The sequence below is a fragment of the Arachis ipaensis genome, chromosome B04 (genome assembly GCF_000816755.2).
Source record: "Arachis ipaensis cultivar K30076 chromosome B04, Araip1.1, whole genome shotgun sequence".
Classification (NCBI taxonomy): domain Eukaryota; kingdom Viridiplantae; phylum Streptophyta; class Magnoliopsida; order Fabales; family Fabaceae; genus Arachis; species Arachis ipaensis.
Window position 1 is genome coordinate 112482105 of NC_029788.2, and position 24378 is coordinate 112506482.

Sequence of the window (24378 nt, forward strand, 5' to 3'; positions counted from 1 at the left end):
TCAAATTCATAATGTTTCAGCACAAACTTAGATTATTAATTTCATTTAGCAACAGCTAAGTAAGAACACAGTATAACATTCAGCCATCAATAATAAACAACACAAAATTAGGAACACAGTATAACATTCATCCATCAGCAATAAACAACACAAAATCGATAATCAACAACACAAAATCAGATTATCAACCATTAATAAGACAACAACAATCAAAAATAATATTAATGAGTCAGAAAGGCAAGAAGTTTAACTATTTCAACATAAAAAATAAACCATAAAAATTAACTCAGTAATTAGTGAGTGAGAAAGGAGTACTTACTACTTACCAGTGAGTTCATGAGGGAGGAAGGAGGGACGACAAGGTGAGCAGCGACCAGAGACCACATACCGAAGAGACGAGCCAACGAGGAGACTGACGGCAACGAGAGAAGTGGGCATCGAGGAGACTGACAGCGGTAAAGGATAGCAGCGAGGTAAGCGACTGAGCGAGGGGAGCGAGGTAACGAGGAGTAGAGGAGGGTTGGTGAGTGACGAAGGCGGTGTTCTTCGTAAGTGGAATGGCGATGTGAGCGACTGAGCAAGGTGAGCGATGGCGAGTGGCCTTGGCTGGGTTCATTCACTTCGTTGGAGACTTAGAGTTTGGTTGAGAGGAGGGTTAGTTGAGGTGAGGATATCTACCCTTCCCCCTCCCCCCGTGCTTCGGGTCGGGTTTGAACCCGCCCTGACCGGGTAGGGGTAGGTCAGGTACCCGCGGGTTCGGGTGCTCCTGCGACCCCCTACCAATTGATTACATGTACCAAAGAAGGGAAATGGAAATCAAACATACCTCCAACTGAGAAGACAAATTCCTCATTTCGAAGGTTGTATTGCATCATTCACATCCGTGCTATCCAAATCAAGCAGAGATGCTTAAACAACACAGATAATTAAGCATGTCTGTACAACGTACAATAGATAATAACGAGAAAGCCAAAATTAGAGCAACAGGGGGTTATCGTGAATTAAGTTTTATTAAAGAAGATGTGAGAAATTACATCACGAGAGAAGTGCAGAATGTTTCGAAACTAGAGTATGCAAAAGAATTTGGAAAATACTTATTAAGAATGAAAGAAACGAATCAAAATTTCTTTTTTGATCCTAAACTTGAGGCTGATCAGTCAATTTAGATTGCTTTTTGGGCTGACGCAAGAAGCAGGGTTGCTTGTGAGTATTTTGGAGATGTTATTTCATTCGATACCACTTACAATACAAATAGGTAATATGTTGTTCTGGTTTATGTGTATTTTGAAATATTTTCGGTGTATATAGATAGTTTTTTGGTGTATATATGATTTGTTTCGGTGTCATTATATTTGAGTATAATCTGGTTTTTAGTTCTTTTGTTGGGGTGAATCACCACGGTCAGTCAACACTTCTGGGATGTGCTTTGATGAAAAATGAGGATATTCAATCATTCAAATGGTTATTTGAATGTTGGCATCATTGCATGGGAGGAAATTCTCTGAAAGACGTTCTTACTGATCAATGCGCATCGATGCAAAGGGCTATTGAGGCTTGTATGCCCACAACAATTCACGGTGGTGTATTTGGCATATCATGAAGACGATCCCAAGTAAATTAAATGGCTACAAGCGACACGAAGAAATTGAACACGAGATGAGTCATGTTGTTTGGAACTCTTTTATAAAAGAATCATTTGATAGGAATTGGAATGACTATCTAATGAAGTATGATGTTGGAGATAACAAGTGGCTTTGAGGTAATAGTGTCTTTATTAGGATTAACTGATATTGTTAATTTTACTGTGTGGATATTTATGTATTTTGCTTATGCAATAGAAGCGTCAAACTGTATGTCTTTCAGTGTATTTTCGTTCTGATTTAGGTATTTTCTGATTTTTTCAGAGCTTTTCGAAAATCGTCATTTATGGATTCTAGTTTATCTCAATCACCACTTCTGGGTCGGCATGAGAAGCACACAAAGGAGAGCATGCATGCTTTTTTTAACAAGTTTATTACATGCAACAGATCACTTATCCAATTCGTCAAACAGTATGATAATTGCCTAGAAAGCAGGGAGCAAAGAGAGAGAATCGGATATTGCAAATTTTCATACTGTCATATCGTGTGTAACAAAATCTTCAATAGAAGCTCAATTTCAGTATGTGTATACTCATGAGAAGTTCAGGAAAGTCCAAACATAATTTAGAGAAAAGGTGAATTGCATCACAAGATCAACACAGTCCGCTTTAGGTTATACGGTATATAAAGTTGTAGAACAGGTTTCTAACTCAATGTTCAACAAGTTTGCAGTTACATACGACGCGATATCATCTGAAGTTAAATGCCAGTGCTTATTATTCAAGTTAAGAGGGATATTATGCCATCACTCTCTGAGCGCGTTAAGCTTTGAGCGAGTAAATAAAGTATCATCAAGATATATATTAGAACGATGGAGTAAGAACATAAAGAAGAGGCACACACATATTAAGAGCAAGCACAACAAGCCTCTATTAGAGCCAAGAAGTAGGAGATTTGACAATTTTATATTTCGGTCACAAAATATTTGTGAATTTGAATCAGAATCTGAGGAGTTGACTGGAATTCTGCACCGCGCTTATGATAATGCTATGGTTGAGATGCAATAATACAAAGCCAAAACCAAAGAAAAATATTCGTTATCCCACAGTGATGCTTCGTTGGAAGATATTAACAAGCTTCAAAATCCTCCACAGGTGAGAACAGGAGGACGTCTGAAAAATAGATTAGGATCGAATACGGAAAAAAGATTGCAAATGCTGCAAAGAAAAAGAAAAAGAAAGCTCTAAGGTAAAAGTAATGTTAGTTAAACAGGGGAAATTGAGTTTGTGGATGTTAATAGTTTTACTAATATATGATTTACTTTTTGCAGTTGAACCTTTTTTATGGTGGTTCAGTGGTGTAATCAAATTCCAGTCATTATCATGGACATATTATGAATTATCAGTTCAGAGGTTCAAGAGAATAAGATAGATTTTCAGTAATTTTATGAATCCATTTTGTTTTTTTTTTTACACAATTTTGGTGTAATTTATGGAAATGAGGTTTAGTATTTATATTTTCTTATTTTGTTTTGTTTTACCATATTTTGAAATTAGTTTCTTCAATTATTTGATGGAATTTGTTTGTTTTAAATATACAGTACACAGACAATTCAATACTTAAGCAGTGTAGAAATTTAACCTATAGAATTTAATGTTTATTTGAATAGTTTTCGGTGTATTCGGGAAGCAATTCGGTGTATTATAGAATTTATTCTTCTTTTCCTACTTTTTTTTTGAACTTGGATTCATTATATACAGGTTCAAAGAAGTTTAATTTTGCAAAGAAAATTTATGAAGAGCTTGAATTGAATATTTATAAAGATACAAAGTATGTGTTTGTTTGAACTATACATTATATAGACAATTCAGTACACAACCTGTATAAAAAATCTTAGCCCAAGTGAATAGGTAAGCCAAGTGTCGCAAGGAAATATATAAACGACGAATAGGTAACCCAAGTCGTGGCCGCCTACAAACGGCAGCACGGCAACACGACACCTCATATAACCGAGAGAAACTTAGAAATAACAATCCAAGCCGGAAAACACCAACTGACCACTCAGGGTGGGAAATTTCTCAAACTACAACCCCTGCCTGCCCCCATCACAGAAATCTACTACCAAATAGCGGAGCGAGGTATCCTCCCAAAGGCACGACAACTGAAATAACGGACAGACGACAACAAGAGCCTGTACTATAACTATCACCGAGGATACAGGCATAAAACCCATGACTATTCGACCTGAAGGACGCCCTCGAACAAGCCATCCGAGATGGAAAACTCCCTGAGTTCACCAAATTCATTATGGAACCAAGACGAGCGGAAAAAGATAGATCACCAGAGTGCGAAGGACGCAACCCAAGGACATTACGACAAATGCCATAGGAGTGTCCGGAAATTGACCCCACCATAATCGTAAATATCATTACCAAAAAGGATGCACCGGAAAAATCAAAATCAGCACTAAAAAAGAAAATCCTGGCCATAAGAAACCAAGCTCCACCCCCCCCCCGGTTGTAGAAGCAATTACATTCTCTCCCCAAAGACTGCCAACATGGCACCTCAGCAGAGAACACCCTGTTCATCATCTTTGCAAAGATCGGGATTGGAATCGTAAAGAGGATACTGGTCGACACTGGAGCAGACTCTAATATCCTCTTCAGAGGAGCCTTCGATAAGCTCGGTCTCCGAAATCAAAATTTACAAACCCGCTGTAATGGAGTAACCAGACTCGGGGACAACTTCCTCAGACCGGACGGTTCCATAGTGCTACCACTCACCATCAGAACTGGGAGCCAAAGGAAGACCATCCTCTCCGAGTTTGTGGTCCTCAAAGACTCTACGGCCTACAACATCATCCTCGGAAGAAAAACAATCAATGACCTTTCAGCCGTCATCTTCACCAAATTCCTCCTCATGAAATTCCAAGCCGATGACGGCACCATCGGAACAATACATGGGGATCAGGAAGTCGCGTTGGAATGTAACAATACCAGTCTGACCCTCCGCAAAAGGTCCTGTGATGTGGCCGGCATATTCCTCGCTGACCTCGACGCACACCAAGACGGGCAGCTCCGACCAGAGCCGGAAGGGGACATGGAAAATCTACATATAGGGCAAACCAAGGAAGAATACACATTCATCAACAAGAACCTACCCTGTTGATAAAACTTTTGAAACAAAATAGGGACTTGTTTGCGTTTACCCCGGCCGACATGCCGGGCATAGACCCCAACCTAATGTCCTGCCGCTTGGTCGTAGATTTGAAGGCCAAGCCTATGACCTAAAGAAGAAGGAAAATGTCACCGGATTGAGCAGCTGAAGTCAGGAAACAAGTCAAAACCCTATTCGAAGTAGGCTTTATCCGGGAGCTACCTTACGTGACATGGCTAGCCAACGTCGTATTAGTCAAGAAAGCAAACGACAAGTGGCAAATGTGCGTCGATTACACAGACTTGAACAAAGCTTGTCTCAAAGATGCCTTTCCCCTTCCAAACATTGACGGACTCGTCGACGCTGCATTTAGGCACCAATACCTTAGCTTCATGGAGGCCTACTTGGTGTATAACCAAATACCTATGCATAAGCCCGACGAGGATAAGACGGCTTTCATGACTCCTGACGGCACATACTACTACACAATCATGCCATTCGGACTAAAAAATGCAGGAGCCACCTACCAGAGGCTCGTCACCAAGATCTTTCGAGACCTCTCTGAAACCGAGTTGGAGGTCTACATCGATGACATGCTTGCCAAAATCCAAACCGGTGAAGAGCTCATCGACAACCTCGAACTCATGTTGAATACCTTAAAGAAACATCGAAAGCGCCTCAACCCAATAAAGTGCGTGTTCGGAATGGAAGCTGGAAAGTTCCTGGGCTTTATGATCACCCAACATGGGGTCAAAGCGAACCCAGAGAAATGCAGGGCCATCCTTGAGATGAGCAGCCCGGTAAATCTCAAGGACATTCAAAGACTAACAGGCCAATTGGCCACCCTCTCCCGATTCCTCAGAGCATCGGCCCAAAGGGTCATCCCTTTCTTCAAACTCATGAAAAAAGGCATCAACTTTAAGTGGGAAACTGAGTGCAAAGAAGCTTTTCAACACTTCAAAAAAGTACTAGCAGAACCCCCAAACTCTCCAAACCCAAAACGGGGTAAACACTCTAGCTTTACCTATCCATAACGGAAGAAACACTAGTTGCAGCACTCGCCTGGGAAGACGGGAATAAGATATAAAAGCCCATATATTTCATAAGTAAGGTCCTCCAAAGCACCGAGACACGTTATTCCCGTCTCGAAAAACTTGCCTTCGCACTACTCACTACCTCGTGACACCTTCGACAATACTTCCAAGCTTACCCCATTACGGTCTGGACCGACCAGGCGGTCAGACAGGTACTACAAAATCCAAACCTGGCAGGAAGGATGCTCGCATGGTCCGTCAAATTATCACAATACTAGATCGGATTTGAGTTCGGAAATGCCATCAAAACACAAGCTATGGCCGACTTCCTCGCCGAAATGACCCCGGGTAATGAACCTACAGAAGCTTGGAAGTTACATGTGGACGGCTCATCCAACACCAGTTCAGGAGGAGCGGGAGTAATACTAGAAAACATGAACATAATCGTCATCGAACAGTCCATTCGATACGAATTCCCGATATCCAGTCCAATACAAGGCCCTCCTGGCCATACTAACTCTAGCCAACGAGGTCGGTGTGAGAGCACTAGAAATCTGCAGTGACTCCCACGTAGTTAGCTCCCAAATTAATGGAGACTACTAAACACGGGAACCTTTCCTGCAAAAGTACCTAGCAAAAGTAAAAGAACTGACGGCTGAGTTCGAGCGAGTAACCGTCCAACCTGTTCCTAGAGAACAGAACACAGGGGTGGACTTACTCTCAAAATTAGCAAGCACCAAGCTAGGTTAGAGAAACCGATCATTGATCCAGGAAGTGATAAAGACACCATCCATTTCAGCCACGACCACCGTCAACCTCCCAATCTCACGCCAAAACTCATGGACCTTCCCAATCCTTCAATACCTCTTACACGGAACATTATCTGAGGATCCCAAAGAAGCAAAACGCCTAAAATGAGAGGCTGCAAACTACACCACAATAGTGGGACAGCTTTATAAACGCGGACTCTCTCAACCTTTCCTCAAGTGCGTAGAATCCAGCGACACGGAAGGATGTTGTGGCCACCATATATAAGGAAAAACCTTGGCCCAAAAAATTATTCGAGCAGGTTAATTTTGGATCTCCATCGTGAATGACTCCTTTTAATTAGTCAAAAGTTGCGGCAAGTACCAAATCCACTCCGACTTCCACCAAGCAACCCCCCACTAGCTAAGCATCATAATGGCAGGTCGGCCATTTGGAATCTGGGGGATCGACCTTGTCGTCCCCTTTCCCACAGCTCCCGGGCAGTTCTGATACCTCATTGTCGCTATCGACTACTACACTAAGTGGATCGAAGCCAAACCCTTGGCCTCCATCACGGCCACCCAATGCCAGAAGTTCTTTTAAAAACACGTCGTGACCTGATTTGGGATCCCCGAAATCGTAATCCCGGATAACAAAACCCAATTTCAGAGAATTCCTAGAAAGACTCTACATCTCTCACTGGTTCAGTTCAGTGGAGCACCCACAGACAAATAGAAAAGTCAAATCGGCCAGCAAAATAATAGTAAAAGGCCTCAAGAAATGGCTCAACAAAGCCAAAGGACTATGGGTTAATGAACTTGGTTCGGTCCTCTGGTCGTACTAGACCTCCCCCCAAACCTCAATGGGGAAACCCCCTTTTGGCTAACTTACTACCTGGAAGTCGTCATCCCAGTAGAGGTCAGAGACCCCAGCCCACAAAGAACCATCGGGGAAAGCGACGAAGAAGCGGAGCGAGACCTCACAGACGAGGTCAGAAGAATAGTCCACCTATGAGAGCTAGCCTTAAAATAGAGAATAAGCCTAAGGTACAATCACGGCCTGATCCGATGGGACTTCGGACCTGACGACCTCGTCTTACGACGGAACAATATCGGTCCTCCCACTCCCGGGGAAAGGAAGCTCACTCCCGACTGGGAAGGCCCCAATCGGATAAAAGCGGTGATCGAAAAAAGAGCCTACAAGCTCGAACGACTTGACGGAACTAAAATACCTTTTGTTTTTATACTTGCTCATTTTTTATTTACCATTATCGGGCACTGTTTCCTACCCACCTTGGGAGGTTTCAACGAGGCCCAATATCTTAATAAAAAGATTCACTTTTCTTTTTCCATAAAACACTGCCTTGACCGACGGCATGAATCATTCATGGCTACCCCCGGGGACCGACCACCCCTGAGGCCAAACAAACACGGATATCCACAAAAATACTAAACTTAGATAACCCACCAAGGGTCCATTACAAACGGTCCGCTAGAAAGACCCCAAATCGCAAAAATGGCTTAAAATGGCCTGAACGGCCTCATAAAAAATAGTCACAAAAATGGCTTAGAGTAAATGGCCTAGACGGCCCAATCACAAAATAAGCAAGTCATAAAGTCGGCTTAATAGCAAATGGCCTAGACAGCCCTACCGCAAAACTAACAAGTCATGAAATCGGCTTAACATTAAAAAGTCACAAACAACAGCCGGTCGACCCATGGCCAGCAAAAAAGAAACAAAGTCTTACAAAATAAATTGTCATGTCGAGAAAATGGCCTACAAACTTATAAATATTAAAAGAAAGCACTCTACTCTAAATCGACGATCTGGCCATCGCGGACGGTCTTGAATGCCCCCATCACAGACACATCTGCATCCAGCGCAAGAACCAAAGCCTGGGCCTTCATCGTCTCTTTAGCAGCAGATATTGCGCCCTTCACATCTGCCAGTAGCTTCCTCTTCTCCTTCTTCAAGCTTGCCACCTCGGCCTTCAGAGTATCCACCTCGGCAACTAGAACGGCAGCTTGAGACTCGGCATCCGAGGCCCACTTATGCTCACTCCCCAGCTGGGACAAGAGCAAAGTCTCGACCTCAGATAAACGGAGCAGCTCGGCCCCAAAATCCTTGGCATCCTTGACGGCCCTCAGCCTAGCCGTCTCCGCCGCTTCCAATTCCCCTTTCAACTTGCCAACGTCAGCCTGGCGCAGCTTCGCATCCACCAAGCTCACCTGGGCCATCATCGGCTCTATCTTCTGAACTATCACGGCAGAACGAAGGAGGGCACGGTATACCATCTTCGCTTGCCCAGCGATGTCGCAATCCTAAAAAAACTCTTCAGTGCCCGAAAGGAGGTGCTGATCAATAAAAGCCAGAGCATCGAAACTCTGGTTTATAACGGAAGGCACTGGGCCCTCCTCCCCGAAGTTCTCGCTGCTGCCATCTCCCATCCTCTTCTGTTTCCGAAAAGCCTCGATATTACAGGTCCAACCGGTCCAACCGTGGTTCAACTGGAAAAACTATTTTAGAATAAAATAATAAATAAATTATAACTATATGAGCATAATTAAGTCACAAAATTGCATAACACAACAGCAGCATATTAGTATTACTCTCCCAGTAGCTAAAAGCCTAAAACACACAACACAAACCACAAAACAGGTAACACAAGTGCTAACTGCATTTTTTGACTTGTTTCCTTTGCTATATATGTGAAGCTTCTCTTGGGAACCATGTTTTGCACTTTCTTTTGAGTTAAACACGATGCTCCCCACAACAAATACACTGATACACACGCTTGCAAGCATATAAGACATTCCACACCAATACCAAGAGACAGAAGAAGCATCTTTTCTTCTCTATCCCTATAAAGAAGAGTTGTTGTCCATCCAATTCCTAGGACCATTTCTTCACGCCAACCTTTCTCACACTTGAAAGTAGACAAAAAAGAGTAAAATTCTTTTCAAAACCTTTATGCCTCAGTATCCCCATGCCTCCACCCTTCAATTTATTTTTCTTACCTTAAAAATGTGTTCATTGCATAGGTTACTAAGTAAATTGATAGTATGAATTATTTTTTATAGAAACAATTAACGAGTGGAGTACTAGAATGTAGAATCCATCTTGATTTCCACTATAATAAAAAATTGGAAAAGAAATTTTAAAGAGAAAATACAGCTACAAAGCACTTGATTAATATTAAAGTTAGGCAAATTGACAAAACACACAACCCTGAGCTAAATAATCTAATAATCATCTACAAATTTAACATAAACACAAAGCAGCAGCAGCACAGCAGAGCCAGAACCCAGAAATCAAATAACCATTCAATGATTTCAACAAAAACACAAAGCAGCAGCATCGTAGCAGAGCCACAAAACATTAGTGGTTCGTTCCACTTGCTTCAAGTGTATTGCTATAATTAAAAATTGATACCACACAATAATACAGCTCGACATAGTCTAGTATTTCGCATTATAGCATAACTAACTCAACAATAATGTAATCAAACACACCTCATGGACCTTATCATCTCATAATCATCGTACAACTCCGCAACAACATGCTCTAAGTAAATGAGACCGATCATAGAATTAAATATGCTTTTCTTTGTCTCCTCACTACAACAACCATGTCAGCATGGAACAATCAATCCTTTACTAGTTCATTGTACTTTCAAATGTAAACTAACATGGTTATCTCAACCACCAGAAGCTTCGACATAGATTCCGTTGAGTCAAGCAAATTCTCCACGAGCTCTCTAATAGTAGTATAAAGAGATTTTTCTGGCTGATGTGAAATCCACATAATATAAATACAAGCAAATTACAAAATCAATAGATACATAAAAATCAGCAAAGAATTCCGGGGAGATTCTGCAAATTTAATAAGTAAAGAAATTAAAGAAATAAAATAAATAAAATATCAGTTGGAGGATAAAGGTTATGAATAAAATAATTTGTTGAATTATTTGAACAAAGACACAAAAATCCTATAATCAATATAATCATTCAATGATTTGTTGATTTCAGAACAAAGAGCCAGAGAATAAAACGAAAAACGAAGAACAAGTGCACACCAAAGTCACTGACCATCGAGAAGGCGACGAGCAGGACGGATCTAATGAAGGATGGGGAGAACTTACCTTTCCATAAGGCAGTGAAACAACAAACTCAGTTCCAGAACAAATAATCACCCTAACCTTGAAATCAATAACTATTTCAACAAAAATTCAGAAACATCATACTTAAAAATTAAAAAATGGCAGCAGCAGGCCAACAACATAACAAATCCATTTCAACAATACAAGATCAATGATTTACTTAATTTCAGATTCAGAAATCACTAATTATCAAACAATCAAGTTTCAACACAGACTCAACAGAGCATAAAAGGAAATCACTAAATAGTGCCACTAACCTTCGACTGAGAGCAAGACGACGATGGCGAGACGACGAAGACAATAACGACACCACGACAAGCAGCTCGAACTTGAAGCCTCGAACAGCGAAGCCAGAAGACGACGCGGCGACGACGTGCCGAGCTAGGGGTTTGGGTTTGGAAGAGGGGGGAGGAGGATGTCGCGGAGGCGCCTACAATGATGAACGGTGGCGTCGGATCCGTTGAAGAGGCTAGGTTTTTGGTTTGGGTTTTGAATTCTTGAAGAAGCTAGGGTTGGTGAGTGGTGAGGGACCAATGGGTATTTGATTCGCGAAGGAGTTGGGGGGTGAGTGACGCAGCGTGGGTTTGTCTTTTTTTAGAACCGGTTGATTTTTGATCCAATCCAACTGGCCAGTTTTCGTCTAGTTCTCCGATTTTCCAACGGTTTTGAAATTGGCGGTTTCAGGGGGAGGATCGGACCGTTTTTTTACCAGCTCGGTCCGATTTTTAGAACATTGTCTTCCTCAAACACCATGACCACTGGACCAGGGGAACCAAGAACCCCACCACCGGCCGAGACCACCTCCTGAGACACGGTCTAGGAGTCCTCCTGAGGTCGGGATACAGGAGTAGAAGGAGAAGCATCCGAACTCATCTCCTGATCCATGGCGGCCTTCAATCTCGCCAAGGTACTCAAGCCACCGGCCATTTGAACTAAAAAATTTTAAGGAAAAAGCGTAAGTCACAAGCCCGGGAAAACTAAAGAAAAACAGAGGAAGAGTTACACACCAATATAAGTCCGGCACGCCGCCGGATCCCTTATAACATCCCGAGGGTTCAACAGATGCTCCCCGAAGACGTGACATAGAACATCGGCAATATCCTTATTCTCCGAGGACAACCCCTAATATGTAACGCGCGTCAAATACAATGCTCTGGCACCAAAATTCCAGTACGTCGCAAAGCGACGCTCCCTTTCCATAGTCAACCAAAAGGGATGACATCCCCGAGCTAGGCGCACCTTGAAGTACTCCCGCTTAAACCTGTGAAAAGAATCCTCGAAAAGACTGAATGTACGTCAGTTGGCTGGGCCAACAATACATACCCCTTCTTGTGCTTCCCCTCCTTCGTCAGCAGGGTACACAAGAAAAAAAATAAAAAGACATCTACTAAAGCCGAGAGCTCCACATACTCGCATACGAGCTCAAAAGTGTTGATGGCTGCCCAGCTGTTTGGGTGCAGTTGAGACGGTGCCACAGAACAACATTTAAACAACGCCTGGACAAAATCTGAGAAAGAAAGTCGCACTCCCAAGCATGTGAACATCGACTCGTACATCCACATCCAGTCCGGTACGGTGGGCGAGTCAAGGTTTATATAGCAAACCCTTTCATCAGCACCCGAGAGAGCGAGCTCATACTGATGCTCCACCTCACCGCCCCCGCAAACCGCTCTCAGATCACGGAGTCGTTAAAGATCCGCCTCCATCATCCGAGACGGCGTTCTCCAAACATCTGATGTCACCCAATAATAAGTCGTGGAAACACCACCAGTCGGAACCATCGGAGCACCCACCCCCTCACTCCTCTGCCGAGACATACCTAAAAAAGGAGAGGAGCACCATCAATCAACCCACTAAAGCCATACGGTCAAAAAACGCAAAACACCAAGTCTAATAGCTACTGCAAAAACTAAAACTACAGTGGTGCTCATCCCCTTCGAATAATTCACTACATCTACCCAAAAACAGCCCCAATACAGAGAAAATGCAGAAAGCAAAAATCATTCGGACATTCAAAATATGTGCAAAAAGAGGAAGAAAAATACCAACCTGATAAGAAACCGAAGCAGGAAGCGACACGAAGGCACTGAGCAAACGCTGAAGAAGAAATGCGAGACAGCAGAAAGGAAAAAATATGAAACACAGGGAATAGAGAAGAAACAAAATGAACGAGGGATAAAATAAAAAGAAATTAAAACGGTTTCAGAAGTAAAAAGACAAAAACGCCCCAAAGAAAACAAAAAGGCGAAGGGCAGAAACAGAAAAGTAACCCAAGCATCCCTTCGTATTTATTGTCATTATGACACCTGGGAAAGCACGATTGACGAAGCCCTTCCCGATAAAGGCAACGGGCGTATGGCGAAGCGACCAAGACCACGAAATGGTTTTTATCTCCCAGATGACACGCCCCGCGCCCAACCACGGAACGGCCTGGGTTTTTCCGAGTTCCCAAAATCGACCGGGAAAACCAAAGGATCTCCTTGCCAAACCACAAACGGCAAAACAAAGATTCCTCCAGCAATGAGACTGAGCAAGCTCGCTCTCTCGCTTTAGGGGCAACTGTTACGGACTCGACCCTCGGGTCCCGCACCGAAATAGCCTCCGACCCAAACGCTCGAGGTCGGCCCGACTTTCCTCTAACCGGCCCAAAACAGCCCACATCCTCCAACCGATATTCAAATTCAAATACCTCCCTTATCTTAGTAAGATAAGATAAGATGAGATAACTACCACTAAGCTACATAAAAGGGGGAGCCTAAAGCCCCCTCAGGTATGTCATTCATTCCACACCTTATACCTCTCAGATCCATTCTAACTTGAGTATCGGAGTGTCTTTGCAGGTACCACCCCCATTGCTCCAGTTAGATAATTCGGCAACTATCTCGACTCGCAAGTCTTCGATCCATCTTACAACCCGTACCAGAACTCTCCAGTACAAATAATAAACCTCTCTCTCATTAAGGGCAATATTGGAACTTAAATTTGGACACTAGAACTCCTAGTATTGTCATTATATATTGTTATAGATAATTATCAATCATAATACATTGTATTATAGATATATGTAACACAGTATATTAGAAATAATTCAATGTTCACTAAGCATGAACTAAAATTTTTTAAAAATGATAATTTACACCCACTAATATTATTATCACCAATGGACTAACTCCCCTACTATTATGAGTATTTTAATTTTAAAAAAAATAATATATTATTAGCATGAGATTAATGTATTTAAATTTCATCAAAAATGAACTAATTTTTTATATAAATCATAGCTACTAAGAGTACATTAGAATAAAAGTATAATAATAATAATAATAATAATAATAATAATAATAATAATAATCAAATTATGGATGAAATGAACAAATTATTACTTATAGTTTACAATATTGTAGGAATAACCTATAGTATTTGTTTTTTGTACACTTAATATAGATATAGTTCCTGGGGCAAAATATTGATGGTTAGCAATGTATCCATCTTTATTTGTGATATTTTCAAATGGGGTTGTCGTATTAATGTGAAGTTACATTAAAGTGATGCAAGTATGAAGTTGTTCTAATAATGTAAATATGACATGAAAAAATTGGCGGTAGGTGTAAGGCCCAAAACCTTTGAAAAAGGGCTATCGTTAGCTAATTTCAAATTCAGTGTTTCTGTAGCTTTAATTTCAGAAATTTCTTTATTAAAGAAAATTAAAGCAAGTTTTGATTTATTGAATTTGAGATAAGTTATGATTATTATCCAATTTGATAATTATTGGATTATTTTCTATAATTATATTATAAAGTTGGTAGTTGTGAAATAATAAGGATTTTATATGTTTTGGACTAAGTAACTAATACTTTGAATATTAGTACTGCTATTTTGGAAAATAGAGAAATTAATTATATTATTTCTAATTTTTAGATTTGGGCATTTTGTTGAAAATAATTTGTAAAAATGGATGAGCAAATAGTATTTTTCCATATACAATAAGTGTTGGATTTACATTGGGTTTCAATTACCATATTATTCCCAATTTTATGTGAAATTACCATAATACCCTTTACCCGGTTTTCCCATCAGCAACGCACCTTTCCCCCAAACACCCAGCAGCGGCAGTACACACACAAAGTTTCCTTTTTCTCTAAAAGAATGAAAAAGAAAGAAGAATGGGGGTAAGGGGAAGGGGCCGCGGAAAAAGGGAGAAGGAGAGGAAGACTCGCGCCGGCGTGCTGGTCTCACCGCCGCCATCGTGCCGCCGTCCTGCTCAACGCTGCCGTCCCATCTTGCCGCACTGTCGAGTCATGCCTTGAGGGCTGTCACGCAAGGGAAGAGAGAAGAGAGCGTGCCGCCGCGCCCTGCCGTCGACCCACGTCTCTCCGTCGCACCATCGTCCCTGTGCCGCGTCATTCGGTCCATCCGCGAGTCGCCGAACCAGGCTGAGAGAGAGGGAGACGCGCAAAGGAGAGAATGGATCTGAGGCCGAACTGAGGTCCAACCACCGCATCAGAGTCCTTTCGCGTCGCCGCCGTATGCGCCGTGACCTCCAGCCGCGCCGTTGCCAGTCGTGCTTACTCTGCCGCCGTGAAGCCCAGCTGCTGTTGGGAGCCTTGTCGCCACTCATGGGGTGCGCCAGTAAGCCTCTGCCGCCATAATTGCTCTGCCGCCGCCGCCAGAATTTCTGGTCGCTGCCGTTCTGGTGAGCTTGCCCTGTTTCTGGTTCCTCCTAGTTCTGCCAATTCAATTTTACTCTGAAACTGTTGTATTTAATGAAGTGGCTGTCATAAGTTATGCTATCGCTGCCGGAGAAGCTCTTGTGGTCGCCGGAACCATCACCGAAGCTTCTGCAGTTTGATTCAGTCTTTAATCCTTTCTCATGGTAAGCATTTTCATTCCAGAGCTCTTGAAAATCAATATGCTTTATGTTTGGCCAGAGATTCTGAGGTTTTGTATCATAGGGTCAAGCTCCGGTTATTGTGGGTCATGATTAAATCTGCCGCCGAACCGGTTCGGAGACCGCCGTTGTTCGGTTCAGCTGTTCTTTCTTCGTTTCGGTAAGCATGTTTGATTTTCGAAAGCCCTGCGCTGGTGTTCTGTTCCGTGTAGTAAAGTGATTTCGATGTTAATGGCTTTAGGAATTAGAATCCGGTTTGTTTATGCCGCGTGTAGCTGTTTCTGCTTTCGAGAGAGAGCAAGCAGGGCCGAGGTTTTGATTGTCGGTGATTTCGGGCTGAGCAAAAAGGAATCAGTTAACGAGTTTGGGTGATAGTTTTGATTTACCGAGGTAGGGGCGCTTTCCAAAAACTATAGTTTATTATTGGAATTATTATATATGGATACTTATGCGAGACAATGTATTTGGTGATTATATAAGCCTTATGTGATGTTGATTGTCCTGGATGAATGTAATTATATGTTGAATGGATTATTATTTGGTTTTGATGAATGGATTGTTGTGTGGTTTTGGTGAAACGAAATGCTTTTGGAGTTGATTCTTTTAAAGCTTTGATATCTGAGTTTAATCCATTGAGGATTGATTCAAATTGAGTCAATTATTTGATGATGTAAGAAGTCGAATGTCCTTTTGAATTCAGCCTGGTTTATTTTCTGTAAAGCTTTGGAAATGAGTTAAATCGGTTGATATTGAGTTGATTTTGAAATGGTTTTCTTGAGATGTCACTGAGGCGACTGTTGGATTCAGCTTGCTTTTGAATTGATTTCTGGTTTTGAGCTGTTGAAAAGGATTGAGGAACGGTTTAGTTGGGACCCGAACCAGGTGACAAAGTCCAAGTTTTAGGGGAGATGCTGCCGAAATTTCTATAAAATCCGAGTCTTTATTTGAAATGTTATTTGAAAAATTTTGAGTTTAATGCCTTTCCTATTTATTTCGAGGATTGTGAAATTATGGCTTCTTTTATTATCTTTATGTAGAACAATTATGAAAGTGATGAAGCTACGCTTGAAAGACTTATTGAAAAGAGAATCATGATGTCTCTGGGTACAAGTCATTCGAAAGAGAATTTTGCTTTGAGGCTGTTTTAAAAGGTAAAATGGATTTATGTTTTTCTCTATTAAATATAAAGATTGTCCCTTGAAAGAGTTTTCGTGATTTTAAAAGGAATTGGATTTCGATTGATGAACCTCATTATTTTGACGTTTTAAATAAAAACCAGAGTATCCTTTGAAATCTAGTTTAACACAACAAAAATGATTCTCTTAGCAGTTTGAAATGCTTCAGATTTAATCATGGAACTGAAGCCGGTTTTGTTTAAGTAAAGGAAATGGCTTTGAAAGGGGTAATTGATTACACGACTCGGATTGGCTTAGATCCTATTTTATTACTCAAATCAGGAAGCCAAGGTTTTTAATGATTTTAAGTGAATTTGGCAAAATGAGTTATGATATTCTCCCCTAGAGACTTGGGACTCTGCCGAGAAACTTTGTTATAAAACCCCATTGTGGGATGGATGATTTTGAATGTTTCCAAAATAAATCTTTGAATTTCCATGGTTTTGGAAGTTTTGGAAAGAGAATGTCGAGAGCAGCTTTGTTTTAAAAAGGGAACTCACTTTGAGTAAATTTGGCTTGTGAGCCTGAGATGATTTGAGAAATGAGATCTTTAAAGCCAAGGCTGAAAAGAGTTGAAACTTGATTTCAAAGTGAAATGATTTGAGAAAAGTGATTTATGGCTTAAATTCCGATTTTATGAATTTGATGAAGTTGAATGGTGGAAGTGCTGTTTTGTTGTGAGCCGGAATGGCTGTGTATGATTATGAATATTGGCTGGTTCTGGATTGGACCGTGAGCCGGATGGCTGAGATGGATGTTGATCCATGACTGAGAATGAAAGCATTTATGCTGAGATAATGATAAGTTGTGATGTTGCACTTCTACTATCGGAGATGCGAGTTCCCCTGGGAGAAAGCAGTGGCTAGCCACCACGTGCTCCAGGTGGAGACTTGAAGCTCTTTTGACCCTATGTCGTCAGGGTGGCCGGGCACTGTGAAATTCCCGGATGAGCTCACCCCCGTGAATATTCACCAGTGAAGGTGATGGATATGGATCATGATTATGATCACGATTATGTTGAGTATAACTCGAGTTGGGGAGACACGACAGAAGGACAGTCCAATGGTTAGCTACCAGGACTTGTCGGGTTGGCTATATAACCGACAGATGATATCATCAGCCACTAGGGACAGGCATGCATCATATGCATCTATGTGACATTGTTTGGGTGTGCATATTGTACTTGGTTTGCCTATGTGATTAACTGCTAATTGTTCTACTTGTTGTAATTGTTTGTTTGTGCTTGAACTTCCTATCTGTGTTTGCAACTGGCACTCTGTTGGATTGTGGTGATTGGTTGTTGGTTGGATTGTTTGGGCCTAGGGCCGTGGTTGAATTGAGATGGACCGATGGTTGGTTTCGGTTTCATGTTTCTGGTTTGGAAAAGTATGAAAGGTTATTTTGGTTCGACATAGATAAACCTTTTGAAAGGCTTTTGAATATTGTTTTAAATGGGCAGTTTCCTCTTTCAGTAAAGGATTTCAGATTTCTCTTTTATTGTAAACCGTTGTTTTTGAAAAGAGGGATAAGACGGTTATTAATCACTGGTACGGTTTATCTTCACGTATCCTATTACAGTAATTCCCAAAAACCCTCTACTGAGAATCCTTTCGAGGATGATGTTCTCACCCCCCCCTACATTTTCCCCTTTCAGGATATGGGCGCAGAAGTCACGAAGAGTTTGTGTAGTTGTTGTTGAAATGCTCTCTATTGCTTTAGATTATTATTTATTGTACCCTCGCCTTTATCTTGATATATTCTGTAAGAGGGATAGGAATGTCAACACATTACACAAGAGACTGAATAAGAATAACTGATGAAAAAGTTCACCTATGTAAATGATAATGTTTTGTAATATTATTTATATATATGTATGTATGTATATATATGTGTGTGTGTGTGTGTGTGTGTGTGTGTGTGTGTGTGTGTGTGTGTGTGTGTGGATGTACTCTTTATGTGTTTCTGTAAGTTGTATGGTATGTATGGATGTACGTTGTATAGAAAAAGTATTTTTAGGAGCGGTTTTGTGGTTTAAAATTTTAAACAGACTCATATTTTAGTAGTAAATAGTATAAGTGTCGTCGTAATGTCCGAGCTATCAGAGTAGCGCAGCCGGAAGCGTGAGCTTTGGTAGTTAGGGTGTTACATTATGGTATCAGAGCGATCTTTCCTGTAGAGCCTGAGGAATGGACCGACTATGCTTCAGTTGCATGCTCTGAGTGTTTGTCATGTACTAGGTCTTGTCGAATGACGAGAATTAGAGCTTTATGCACATGACGATCTATTGATTAACGCCGTTAGTCTCGAGTTGCATGATTCCTGATATTAAGTTTGGCCGGCTTAATACTAGTGAGTTATGTATATGAAGGCACTGATGGGTTATCATAGATGATATACGAGTTTTGAGTAAAGCGAATCGCGGGTTTTGGGAACGTTGGAAACTATTTCTTGAGGCTATTCAGTTGTGTGTCTTGAATTCTGTTCCAGTCGACCTGTTCCTTCATGTCCTAATTTGAAGTTCTTGTTTGCTAATCTTTTTGAAAAGTAGTTTGATTTTGCAACTCTATTCCTCTATTCATATGCATTCTTGTTGATCTTAATTGCATATGTTTGTTTGCAGTCCTTGTTACATCTATCTACCTCTGTTTGAGTTCTTCTTGATTCACGTGTTCTTTGACATAGCTTTGAACTTGTCTTGATGCGCTGTGCTCTTTAAGCCCTTATTCCGAGTCCATTCTTAAAGAAATTGTTGATTCTGTTTTTCTCTTATTTGACAGTGATCACAGCCAATTTTGAGATTTTATAAATTGCTGTTGATTAGATATATACTTATCTATATGTGGGACTTTGAAGATTTCTTACACATTTTAACAACTATTTAATTTCCTGGTGCCTCGCATGTACTTTTACTGGTCTACGGAATTGCAGTTACTTTAAAAGTAAATTGACTTTCTAGTAATTCTACTATAACTCCAATGCACATCTTCAATTGATTTTGTATTTGGGTATTTTTCAAAATTCTGGAAAGAAAGAATTTTTCGCTTTATTCCGGTTGAGTTTCGTTTGATAAATTTCACTTAACTTATTTTGAATTGAGTTTGGTTTAGCCTACTACATGGTTTATGCCATTGTTCTTTTGAAAATGTTGGACTCATGGCTTTCTTCTTATGAACGGACTAAAGTCTCTCTTAAGCCTTCCATCTCCATGAATATCATGCTTGACCTTGTTTTTAACTAATCTTTTACCTCTTGTGAACATTATCATTGATCTTGGTTTGTCTTCTCTTGTGAATCTCATTCTTATGTGAGTTAGTTTGATTCGTTTCAAATTAGTGCATCGTTATCCTCTCATTGTCTTTACAAGAGTTTTTAGTCAAAGATTCATCCTTGGGAAATCACTAATGATTGAGTTGCCTTTTTCTATAACTTTTGTATTCTTTTGGATCAATTTAAAACTTGTTTGATGTTTTATGTCTAGTGGACCTTGTTTGAACTACCTTGATTTAAGATCCTTTCTTGCATGGTTTGACTCATTTTTAGTACATCTTAAACTTCTTGAATGTTCTTCTGAGATGGTGATTTCAAGAACACTTTTGGAGTCTTGTTTTGAACTTTTTAAAGAAGTTTTGAATTCTCTTTGGAAGAATACTAAACGGAATTTATTTTCTGTTGTTTGATTGAGATTGAAACCATTTTTCAATTTTGACGAAGTTGATTTAAAGTTGGCATACGCTGTTTTAAATAAAGTTTTGGAAAGCTTCCTTGTTTAGTGGAAATCGGTTCGTTTGTAACGCACCACTTACTTCCTTTACCAAATTGTAAGCAAATTTTTACTTCGGGGTTTCTTTTCTAAGAAGAGTTTAACTTCCTCTTTTGTACTTGCTATAAATGTTATACACGCTTGTTTGAATATGAAATTTTGAGAATTTTGAACAAGCATTTGATTACTTCCGAGTTTTTATGAACTGCTTTTGGTTAGGTTGTGCACCTAACTATCTTTCTAAAATATTTGAGGAAATATTTTAGCTCTTAGCCAAACTTGTATGCATTTTGTTTTTAAAACGCGACATGGTCTACTTCAACATGAAATTGTATTGAAGTAAAGCCACATTTATGCTTTTGGATACTCTCTTGAAGAATGTTTGTTGCTCAACTTTTCTTCTAGACTACAAAGTGGTTTTTCCGCAAGTTTTTGACTCTTTCATGAACAGTGTATTCAGAAGTATTTTTAATCATGCTCTTGAGTTCTGTGAGCTTTGTCTTGGGTCTTAGATATTCTCTTCTGTGAACCTCATACTCTTCGACTCAGCTTGAATTTGTTTTAAAATAATGCGTTGATTTTCTTTTTATTGGTTCTGTTGGATTTCTTTGATACAAGGGTTATCTTTGGAGTGGTCAATTGGTTTATTTCTAGCAAACTTCATTTCCTGAGCATCCTTGTCTATCGGGAATAGGATAAATTCTTTCAAATCTAAGAGTACTATCCTTGACATCTGATTCTCCTTTCTAAATCTTGTATCCTTCTGAGTAGACTCGAGAATTGTTTGATATCACGTGCGACTTGTAGACATAGTAACACGATGTGTTAGTTCTTTAAGACATGATATGGGTATACGAAAGTTGAAGCAGTAGGTGTGCGACGTTATAAGTTGTGGGTGTTTCGTTCCTTGTGAACGGGTTTGCAATCGTTAGGCTTATGATCGAATATGGGGATTATAAAGTGCTTGATGGAGTTGGAAAGTTGAAGCTTTGAGGTTGATATGAGATTAGCGTGTGGATGTTGAGCACGTCGTTTTAACCCCATCATGTTTTATAGCCTTTGATGCCTTGCCTTACTATTACATGTTTGACCCATGTCATCTTTTGCATTGAGCCTACCTTGTAACGTTGTATTAAAGAAAATTAAAGCAAGTTTTGATTTATTGAATTTGAGATAAGTTATGATTATTATCCAATTTGATAATTATTGGATTATTTTCTATAATTATATTATAAAGTTGGTAGTTGTGAAATAATAAGGATTTTATATGTTTTAGACTAAGTAACTAATACTTTGAATATTAGTACTGCTATTTTGGAAAATAGAGAAATTAATTATATTATTTCTAATCTTTAGATTTGGGCATTTTGTTGAAAATAATTTGTAAAAATGGATGAACAAATAGTATTTTTCCATATACAATAAGTGTTGGATTTACATTGGGTTTCAATTACCATATTATTCCCAATTTTATGTAAAATTACCATAATGCCCTTAACCCTAATTTTCAAAATGAAACCCTAAAACCCTAACCCGGTTACCCGGTTTCCCCATTAACAACGCACCTTTCCCCCAAACACCCAGCAGCGGCAGTACACACACAAAGTTTCCTTTTTCTCTGAAAGAACGAAAAAGAAAGAAGAATGGGGTAAGGGGAAGGGGCCGCGGAATAAGGGAGAAGGAGAGGAAGACTCGCGCCGGCGTGCTGGTCTCACCGCCGCCATCGTGCCGCCGTCCTGCTCAACGCTGCCATCCCATCTTGCCGCACTGTCGAGTCATGCCTTGAGGGCTGTCACGCAAGGGAAGAGAGAAGAGAGCGTGCCGCCGCGCCCTGCCGTCAACCCACGTCTTGCCGTCGCACCATCGTCCCTGTGCCGCCGTCATTCGGTCCATCCGCGAGTCGCCGAACCAGGCTGAGAGAGAGGGAGACACGCGAAGGAGAGAACGGATCTGAGGTCGAGCTGAGGTCCAACCACCGCGTCGGAGTCCTTCCGCGTCGCCGCCGAATGCGCCGTGACCTCCAGCTGCGCCGTTGCCAGTCGTGCTTACTCTGCCGCCGTGAAGCCCAGCTGCTGTTGGGAGCCTTGTCTCCGCTCATAGGGTGCGCCAGTAAGCCTCTGCCGCTGGAATTGCTCTGCCGCCGCCGCCGGAATTTCTTGTCGCTGCCGTTCTGGTGAGCTTGCCCTGTTTCTGGTTCCTCATAGTTCTGCCAATTCAATTTTACTCTGAAACTGTCATTGAAACTGTTGTATTTAATGAAGTGGCTATCATAAGTTATGTTATCGCTGCCGGAGAAGCTGTTGTGGTCGCCGGAACCATCACCGAAGCTTCTGCAGTTTGATTCAGTCTTTAGTCCTTTCTCAAGGTAAGCATTTTCATTCCGGAGCTCTTGAAAATCAATATGCTTTATGTTTGGCCAAAGATTCTGAGGTTTTGTATCATAGGGTCAAGCTCCGGTTATTGCGGGTCATGATTAAATCTGCCGCCGAACCGGTTTGGAGACCGCCGCTGTTCGGTTCAGCCGTTCTTTCTTCGTTTCGGTAAGCATGTTCGATTTTTGAAAGCCCTGCGCTGGTGTTCTGTTCCGTGTAGTAAAGTGATTTCGATGTTAATGGTTTTAGGAATTAGAATCCGGTTTGTTTATGCCGCGTGTAGCTGTTTCTGCTTTCGAGAGAGAGCAAGCAGGGCCGAGGTTCTGATTGTCGGTGATTTTGGGCTGAGCAAAAAGGAATCTGTTAACGAGTTTGGGTGATAGTTTTGATTTACCGAGGTAGGGGCGCTTTCCAAAAACTATAGTTTATTATTGGAATTATTATATATGGATACTTATGCGAGACAATGTATTTGGTGATTATATAAGCCTTATGTGATGTTGATTGTCCTAGATGAATGTAATTATATGTTGAATGGATTATTATTTGGTTTTGATGAATGGATTGTTGTGTGGTTTTGGTGAAACAAAATGCTTTGATATTGAGTTGATTTTGAAATGGTTTTCTTGAGATGTCACTGAGGCGACTGTTGGATTCAGCTTGCTTTTGAATTGATGTTTGGTTTTGAGCTGTTGAAAAGGATTGAGGAACGGTTTAGTTGGGACCCGAACCAGGTGGCAAAGTCCAAGTTTTAGGGGAGATGCTGCCGAAATTTCTATAAAATCCGAGTCTTTATTTGAAATGTTATTTGGAAAATTTTGAGTTTAATGCCTTTCCTATTTATTTCGAGGATTGTGAAATTATGGCTTCTTTTATTATCTTTACGTAGAACAATTATGAAAGTGATGAAGCTATGCTTGAAAGACTTATTGAAAAGAGAATCATGATTTCTCCTTATTTTCTAAGAAGAATAGTATGTCTCTGGGTACAAGTCATTCGAAAGAGAATTTTGCTTTGAGGTTGTTTTAAAAGGTAAAACGGATTTATGTTTTTCTCTATTAAATATAAAGATTGTCCCTTGAAAGAGTTTTCGTGATTTTAAAAGGAATTGGATTTCGATTGATGAACCTCAATATTTTGACGTTTTAAATAAGAATCAGAGTATCCTTTGAACTCTAGTTTAACATAACAAAAATGATTCTCTTAGCAGTTTGAAACGCTTCAGATTTAATCATGCCGAGAAACTTTGTTATAAAATCCCATTGTGGGATGGGTGATTTTGAATGTTCCCAAAATGAATCTTTAACTTTCCATAGTTTTGGAAGTTTCGGAAAGAGGATGCCGAGAGCAGCTTTGTTTTAAAAAGGGAACTCACTTTGAGTAAATTTGGCTTGTGAGCCTGAGATGATTTGAGAAATGAGATCTTTAAAGCCAAGGCTGAAAAGAGTTGAAACTTGATTTCAAAGTGAAATGATTTGAGAAAAGTGATTTATGGCTTAAATGCTGA

General features: G+C 40.6%; 1 long non-coding RNA gene across 1 annotated transcript; it reads left to right on the top strand.

The window, feature by feature from the left end:
* Positions 15474-23383, top strand: LOC110271202. Its single transcript, XR_002361640.1, has 3 exons — positions 15474-15549; positions 22944-23039; positions 23121-23383. It is a non-coding gene; the product is annotated as an uncharacterized LOC110271202 (long non-coding RNA).